This window comes from Cebus imitator, unplaced genomic scaffold, assembly GCF_001604975.1.
Source record: "Cebus imitator isolate Cc_AM_T3 unplaced genomic scaffold, Cebus_imitator-1.0 Scaffold217, whole genome shotgun sequence".
Lineage (NCBI taxonomy): Eukaryota > Metazoa > Chordata > Mammalia > Primates > Cebidae > Cebus > Cebus imitator.
Window position 1 is genome coordinate 3,371,738 of NW_016107532.1, and position 8,912 is coordinate 3,380,649.

An 8,912-nucleotide genomic window follows, 5' to 3' on the forward strand; every position below is an offset into this window, starting at 1 on the left:
AGATGGAGTCTTGCTCTGTCACCCAGCCTGGAGTGCAGTGGCACAGTCTCGGCTCACTGCAACTTCCATCTCCCGGGTTCAAGCAGTTCTCCTGTCTCAGCCTCCCAAGTAGCTGGGACTACAGGTGCCCGCCACCATGCCCACCTAATTTTTGTATTTTTAGTAGAGACGGGTTTACCGTATTGGTCGGGCTGGTCATGAACTCCTGACCTCAGGTGATCCACCTGCCTCAGCTCCCAAAGTGTTGTGATTACAGGTGTAAGCCACCTCGCCCAGCCCACTATCCTTATTCTTTTGAGTTTCGCTCTTGTTGCCCAAGGTGGAGTACAATGGCACGATCTCAGCTCACTGCAACTTTCCCTTTCTGGGTTCAAGCTATTCTTCTGCCTCAACCTCCCGACTAGCTGGGATTACAGGCTTGTGCCACCATGCCTGGCTACTTTTTTGTATTTTTGGTAGAAACAGGGTTTAACCATGTTAGCCAGGCTGGTCTCGAACTCCTGACCTCAGCTGATCTGCCCACCTCAGGCTCCAAAAGTGCTAGGATTACAGGCATCAGCGCCCCTGGCCAGCTATCCTTACTTCTAACAGCATGGATTAGTTTTGCCTGTTTGTTGTTCATTTTTTCTTTTTGTTTTTTTTTGAGTTTTGCTCTTGTTGCCCCGACTGGAGTGCAATGCTGTGATCTTGGCTTACCGTAAACTCTGCCTCCCAGTTTCAAGCAATTCTCCTGCCTCAGCCTCCTGAGTAGCTGGGATTATAGGCATGGACCACCATGCCCAGCTAATTTTGTATTTTTAGTAGAGACAGGGTTTTTTCTCTGTGTTGGTCAGGATGATCTGGAACTCCCAACTCAGGTGATTTGCCCACCTTGGCTTCCCAAATTGCTGGGATTACAGGCTTGAGCCACCGTGCCCCGCCTGTTTGTTTTTTTTGTTTTGTTTTGTTTTTAGACAGGGTCTTTCCTTGTCACCCAGGTTGGAATGCAGTGGTGTAATCACAGCTCACTGCAGCCTCAACTTCCCCGAGTCAAGTGATCTTCCCACCTCACCACCTCAGCCTCCAGAGTAGCTGAGACTACAAGCATGCACCACCATATCTGGCTAATTTTTGTATTTTTTGTAGAGTTAAGGTCTTGTCATGTTGCCATGGCTGGTCGTGAACTCCTGAGCTCAATGATCCGCCCACTTTGGCGTTCCTAAGTGCTGGGATAACAGGTGTGAGCCACTGCACCTGCCAGTTTTGCCTGATTTTGGACTTTTTGTAAATGGAAACTTCTGTGAGATCCAACTTGTATGTAAATGTAGATTGTTCATTTTCATTGCTGTGTAATGTACTATTATGTAAACATAACACAATTTAGCCATTCTACCATTGACAGGCATTTTGGGTAGTTTCTAGTTTTTTGGCCTATTGTAAATAGTGCTGCTTTGAATACTCTAGTACAAGTATTTTGGTGAACATTTGTACACCTTATGGAATTTCCATGGAATTCTAAAGTCATAGTGTATTCAGCTTTAGTAGTGTAGTGGCGGAAAGGTGTGATACCTTTCCTCATCCATCATAAGGGTCACAGTTGACACTCCTATAACAAAAGTCAGATTAACAAGAGAAGGGTATAACCAAGTTATTTAACCAAAGTTTTATGTAACACAAGAGCCTTCAGAAATGAAGACCTCAAAGGGCTGGGCTCAGTGGCTCATATCTGTAATCCCAGCACTTTGTGAGTCTGAGACAGATGAATCACGAGGTCAGGAGTTCCAGACCAGCCTGGCCAACATAGTGAAATAGTGAAACCCCATCTCTACTAAAAATACAAAAAAATTAGCCGGGTATGGTGTGGGCGCTTATAGTCCCAGCTACTTGGGAGGCTGAGGCAGGAGAATTGCTTGAATCCAGGAGGCAGAGGTTGCAGTGAGCCGAGATGACACCACTGCACTCCAGCTTGGCTGTCACAATGAGACCCTGTCTCAAAAAATAAAAAAAAGAAAAGAAAAGAAATGAAGACCTCAAAGGGCCAATCGCGGTGGCTCACGCCTGTAATCTCAACACTTTGGGAGGCGGAGGCAAGGCGGATCACCTGAGGTCAGGAGTTTAAGACCAGCCTGGCCAGCAGGGGGAAACCCTGTCCCTACTAAAAATACAAGAAATACAAGAAATTATCCAGGTATGGTGGTGCAAGCCTGTAGTTCCAGCTGCTTGGGAGGCCGAGGCACATGAATCACTTGAACCTGGGAGGCGGAGGTTGCAGTAAGCCGAGATCACGCAACTGCACTCCAGCCTGGGCTATGGAGAGAGATCCTGCCTCAAAAAAACAAAAAACAAAAAACAAAACCCTCAAGACCCAAGGACAATTGTCTGTTTTTATGCTTAGGTTCAATGCCGAATGGACAAGCCATGTAGAAATGTGACCAGATAAAAGGGGTATGATTCAATGTAACAGACTGACTGGGGAACCCAACAAGGCTTGTCTGTTCAGATTCTTCTTGGCCTCCCAGTATAACATTCCTTCCTCCAGGGTATTCCTTCCTGGTTCCTTCGGAATGAGGGTCTTTAAGGGGGAAGAGAGAGGGGGAGAGTGACCTTTCTGGTTTTATGGCTTGCTTTGGGGGAGAGGGGTTCTGGTTTCTATGACCTGCCTTGGGGAAGAGAAATTTTTATTTCTATGACTCGCTTCAGGGGAGAAAGGGGCGGGAGACAGGAGGGCAGGAGAAGGTCAGAGAAAGACTTTGCTTCTGAGGCCTTCCAATCTCCTTTAGTTCAAAGCACTCAGTATGCCAAAGCTCCATACTTTGGAATATTGTTTTCTTTCTTTCTTTTTTAAAGAGATGGGGTCTTGCTCTGTCTTCCAGGCTGGAGTGTAGTGGCGTAATCATAGCTCACTGCAGTCTCCTGAGCAGCTGGGACTATAGCCACCACACCCTGGGATATCATTTTCTGAACCCCAACAGTAGATATTGCCAGACAGTTTTCCAAAGTTAGTTGGGCATGGTAGCTCACGCCTGTAATCCCAGTGCTTTGGGAGGCCAAGGCGGGCAGATAAGCACTTGAGGTCAGGAGTTAGAGACCAGCCTGGCCAATACAGTGAAACCCCATTTATACTAAAAATACAAAAACTAGTCAGGTGCGGTGGCTCACACCTGTAACTCCAGCTACTCCGGAGGCTGACGTAGAATTGCTTGAACCTGGGAGGCGGAGGTTGCAGTGAGCCAAGATCATGCCACTGTACTCACGCCTGGGGGACAGAGACTCCGTCTCAAAAAACAAGAACAAAGTGATTTGTACCAGTTTGTAGTTGCAGGCTGAGGGTTTTCATATTTTAGTCAACAGGTACAATGTTGTTTCCAGTGTTTAGTTACATGTTCGTATTTCTATGTATTTTCAGAGTTTTCACACTTGTCATTTTATTTTTTTCACATTTTATTTTTTTGATACAGGGTCCCACTGTCACTCAGGCTGGAGTGCAGTGGTGCGATCTCAGCTTACTGCAGCCTTGACCTCCCGGGCTCAAGCGATCCTCCCACTTCATGCTCCCAGTAGCTAGGATCACAGGTGCGCATCACCACACCCGGCTAATTTTTGTACTTTTTGTAGAGATGGGGGTTTCGCCGTATTGCCCAGGCTGGTCTGGAACCTCTGGGCTCAAGCAATCCGCCTGTCTAGTCCTCCCAAAGTGCTGGAATTACAGGTGTGAACAACCGTGCCCACCCCACGCTTGTCATTTTAAAAACATCCGTAGAGAGGCAATGTGATAAGGGGTGGGGACAGACTGCAGCAATCACTGGGAGAAGTACTTAAATGCTCTGAGGCCAAGCAGGTCATGAAATGATTTAAGCAGCTGAGTGGGGACACTGCCTACCCGGACAAGGTGACTCTGGAGGAGCTGCCATGTGAAAAGAGAAGCTCAAAGTAAGTGCGTTTTGACTCTTTAGGGAGGCCAGAAGTCTGGATTTTAATATTTTGGCAATTAATCCATATTTTTGGAAAACACCATACTGACCAAACAAAACTGGTCAGTGCATCAGATGCCTAGCCTTCAAGTTTTCCACTCTCGGGCTACCTCTTAAGGTTTGGCTTTGGGTGGGGGAGTTTGACCTGCAGCAAGTAACCTCACTTGTTAGCGCTTAATTTCCCCTCTGGTCAAAAGGGATAAATTAAAGACTATCCTTCCGCATTCTGATGCTCCTTTGAGATAATTCTAGAGTTCGCCCATCTCTTTACTAAGCCTTCCCTTACTACCCAAGGTCCCACTCTACTTAAAGCATTTGGATAATTTTCGGTTTTCTACTGGACATTTTAAAACTGGGGGTTCCTATGCATGAAAAATTTTCACAAGTTCCCTGAATGGGATCCGGCAGGGATGCAAAGAGTTAAGAGGAAATAGCCAATTAGGGTCTAGCTAATCTGAGAAGTTCAGGACCTCAAAAGTATCTAGAGCCCTTCTAAGAGGCCTGACTCAAAGACGCTAGGGTGGCTTATCCACCCAGCGCCCGCGAAATCCTAGAGGAATTGCAGAGCAGAACCTACAAGGAGACATCAGCATCCCGTGCTACACTAGACCAAGGCCTCGGCGGAGCGCGCAGAAGACAACTCTGGGCCCGTTGAGCCAACACAGGACACCCAGGTAAGACGAGAGCCCACGACGCCGTTAGCGGCCCTCTCTAACTGAGGCGCGGCTGGCGGTGGACTCCCGCCCGAGAATCAGCCTGGAGGAATGAACTGCCCCGAGCGAAGTCTGAGCCCACCCGGGTTCCAGACTCCACGCGGGTGACTCCCACGCGCGCCGCGCCTCCGCCACGTCCGGGACTATCTGGGAGCGCGCGCGAACTTGTCCGCGGAAAGTTGGCGCTAGCACTGCTTCCCGCGCGTTCCGGGGCGCCCCCTCCCACCCGAGCGCCACGTGCCGCGCGCCCCCCGCTCTCCGGCCGCGGTGGGACGCCCCTGCCCCCACCGCAGCGCGCAGTGCGCAGGCGCCTTCCCGCGGGTCCCGGCGGCGGGAGCGGGAGGAGGCGGCGGCGGCGGGAGCGGCTTCTGCCTCGGCTGGAGACTAAGGCGAAGGCGGCAGCGGCGGAGGAGAGGCGAGGGTGAAGGCGAAGGCGATGGCGACGCAGAGCACATGAGGCGGCGGCCGGCGGGACGGGCCGAGGCCCGGCGGAGGAGGCGGCTCCGGGGGAACCCGCCGCCGGGTGAGGGGCGGCCGCAGGGCCGGCTGAGGAGATGCGGGCCAGGGGCGGGGTCCCAGGGGGAGGCGGGAGAACTAACTCGTGGGGAGCCCGGAAAGGGGCCGAGGAGAACCCCGGGTGTCCGGGGAGGAGCGCGGCCGGAGCTGGGGATAGCAGGGGGGCGCCACCGAGGGGTTCCCGCCGAGTCTGGAGGGGCGTCGCCGGCCCGCGTCCTGCCGCTGCCCCCGGCGCACTCTCCCTCTTTGTCCCCGGGCGCGCGGCTCCCAAATCGAGAGGGCAATAGCTCGGGGGCGGCCCGGGCCGCGGCGGTGTCGGGGGACTGTCGGGGAGCCCGGGCAGAGGCGACGCGCACTCGGCGGCGCCCCCTCGGTGCCGACCACTACCCGGGCGGTTAGGGGCGCAGGGCGGAGCCGGGCCGCCCGGCAGCTTCGCGGGCTGCTCTTTGTCTCCCCGACTTCGGCCCCTGCGTCTCCGGCGGCGTGCGAGCTGGTCTGAGGCTTTCCGCATCTCCCCGCCAGAACTCCTGCCTCCCGGGGTTAGAGGAGGGTTCGTTCGAGGGCTGGAAGCGGGAAAGCGGGGCGGAAGGACTGGGCTCGTCGCCTCTTGATTAAATCGTTGTGTTTACTTAAAATGACTTTTCCCCCACTTTGTCAAACTTTGGAGAACTGTTTTTTTTGGTGTGTGTGTGTTTTTCTTAAGTCTCTAGCTTCAAAATTGAGAGTAGGCGCTACCACTGTGATTGTGATTGTGGGCAGTTGTGTGGTTGGCGGCTGCGTTTGGAGCTCTGAGTTGAAAAGATTCAGGTGAATGTATGGTTTAGATTTGTTTTTCTTTTTTTTGCGATTATATGATTGTGAGTACTTTTCCTTTGGGAAATGGGCGAGTTTGGTTTTCTTGTTCGTTGAGAACTGGCAGTGGTACCGATTTCATTGTGCTCCTGCCTAATTTTGTTAGCATCAAGACGATGTGAAATCGAGTAAGTTAAGTTTGAGTAAGTTCTGGCTGAGGGTCATCTTGTATGCCTGATAAGTCTAAATTTGTTATATGTTTGTGTCGTGTACACGTTCAAGTGAATATATATGAAAGCGATATAAAAAACTATGTAAATGAAAGGGATTTTAATTTCCTGATGAGCAGGAAACAGCATATCTCCAGTACGTTAATATCTGTAGAAAAATGCGTTAATGTAATTTGGAATAAAATCTCTCTCTCCCTAGAGAAGGTTTAGGTATTCAGACTTAAGAGTGCAAACACATTTCAATCTCAGAGGATATGGAAGAAACAAAAATACCCTTACTTCCAGAGCTCCTGACTAAAAATATTGTGAGTTGTGAGTTGTTTACTGATTTTTTTTTTTTTAAACGTAGCATGGAGTTGTATTATTGCACTTGCTTTGGATGTCTTTAAGTACTGTGTAATGGCAGAATTAAAGAAACACTAACTCTTCTGGGTAGAAGGTAAAAAGCTCCGATAAAACAGATCTTAGTTTTCCCCAGATCGTTTGCCCAGAGTGCTGTAGGCAAAGGGCGTTTTGAAGTTGAAGAGATACATAGAAGTTATATGGAAGGTCTGTTAATATTTGTCCTGATTTATAATGGCTTAATGTTATTTACTACTTAAACTGTTGTGCATTTTCCCAAAGCATTTCAAACATCCTTTTCAAGGGTCAGCACTTTTAATTTATTTTGAGGTTGTGCGACTTAAGAATTGTTTTCTACCAGGTAGCCACCGCAGTTCTCTTAAAAAAGACCAAAGGACCCAGTAATTTTCACTCTAATCAATTCATGAAGGTAAAATTGAGTTTTAGCCTTTAATCCAAAGGACTTAAGTTAACATATCTCCAATATAACAGTCTTACTTATAAGTGCTGTTATCCTTTATCAATTAAATATTCTTATATTTGCATAAGTCAGCCAAAGGGAAGGAATGCAGGGTTCAGTTTTCTGATTAGTCCTCCTCCCCCCAGGTCCAGGCTTACTTATCAGTTCAGTAACTAGGATCTTAGAATATAGGATGTGTAACTTAAATCCAGAGCATCATCATCTTAAGAAGTGCATAGTGTTTGTTTCATGCTTAATTCAGTGCAAAGTGATGACTTCCAAGAAACTATTGCTTTATTTGCAGTTTGTTCACATTTCAAAATTGGTGAGGTGTGTTCTTTTTTCTTTTTCTTTTTTTTCTTCTTTTTAAAGATGGGGTTTCACCATGATGGCCAGGCTGGTTTTGAACTCCTGACCTCAAGTGATCCACCAACCTCAGCCTCCCAAAGTGCTGGGATTACAGGCGTGAGCCACCATACCCGGCCTCTTTTTTTCTTTATCTTTCTTTTTTTTTTTTTTTTGAGACAAGACCTTGCCCTGTTGCCCAGGCTGTCATAATTCACTGCAGTCTGAAACTCTTGGGCTTAAGCAGTCCTCCTGCTTCAGCCTCTCGAGTTGCTGGGGCTGTAGACAGGTGCCACCACGCCTAGCTAATTTCTTTTCCCTCCCTCCCTCCCTCCCTTCTTACCAATCAGGATAGTTAAATTTGACTAGGGGGTATGATTACTTATTTCTATGCTTTTCTTCTAGCATAGAAACACATGTGGCTCCTGTTCAAAATATTTGATAAAAATTTAGGCAAAGAAAAGTAAAAGTAGGGTTATTATTATTTTGAGATGGAGTTTAGCTCTTGTTGCCCAGGCTGGAGTGCAGTGGCACCATCTTGGCTCACTGTAACCTCTGCCTCCCGGGTTCAAGCAATTCTCGTGCCTCAGCCTCCTGAGTAGCTGGAATTAAAGGCATGTACCACCATGCCCGGCTAATTTTGTATTTTTAATAGAGGTGGGGTTTCACCATATTGGTCAGGCTGGTCTCAAACTCTTGACTTTAGGTGATCCGCCCACCTCTGCCTCCCAAAGTGCTGGGATTACAGGCGTAAACCTGTGCTCAGCTGGGTTATTCTTTTTGTAAGACCATTTCTTTGAGAACAGTTAGGAGAACATAGATTTTGGCTGATATCATTAACCTGAAAAAAAAAAACAACACATAGAAAACAGTTCGCTGAGCTCGGTGGCTCACGCCTGTAATCCCAGCACTTTGGGAGACTGAGGTGGGCGGATCATGAGCTCAGGAGTTCGAGTTTCCAACATGGTGAAACCCCATCTCTACTAAAAATACAAAAATTAGCCGGGCATGGTGGCACATGTTTGTAATCCCAGCTACTCAGGAGGCCGAGGCAGGAGAATCACTTGAACCTGGAAGGCAGAGGCTGCTGAGCCAAGATCTCGTCATTGCACTCCAGCCTGAGAGACAGAGTGAGACTCCATCTAAAAAGACAAAAAACAATACACAGTTCTGAGTTGTTAATATCAACTGAGTGGCAACAGTTGTTTTTCAAACATCCTACTACAGCTGATCAGTTCAGCTTGTGTTGAAATAAGGACCTATTAAAATGTATTTTTAAAAATCTTATTAAATCTGAGCATTGCTATTTTCTACATCTCAAAAGAATGAATGACCTGTTAGTCAGTACTGGCTGGCATACAGTCATACATACTTGAATTTTGTAAGTACTGTAGTTGGCTGACAGCATTCCTTGGCAATAAAAGTTAGTCTTTCAGACCTGTGGAATGTGTTGCCCAAAGGGTTTCCCTAAAACAAGGATAAGATGATCTCATCGAAGATAGCATTTTACTTCTATAGAAATGGGGCCATGCCGGGTGCGGTGGCTCAAGCCTGTAATCCCAGC

At 48.1% G+C, this 8,912-nt stretch overlaps 1 protein-coding gene across 2 annotated transcripts in view; it reads left to right on the forward strand.

The window, feature by feature from the left end:
* The first annotated feature begins 3,721 nt into the window (after positions 1–3,721).
* Positions 3,722–8,912, forward strand: part of GJC1 (gap junction protein gamma 1) — a 30,430-nt gene continuing 25,239 nt past the window's right edge. The window contains exons 1-2 of one of the 2 annotated variants that reach the window (XM_037746013.1): positions 3,722–3,909; positions 4,488–4,624. The gene's annotated coding sequence lies outside the window, so the exon portion shown is untranslated. Of the gene's footprint in view, positions 4,625–8,912 lie in introns of both variants that reach the window. The other variant, XM_017549364.2, reaches the window with a different exon arrangement.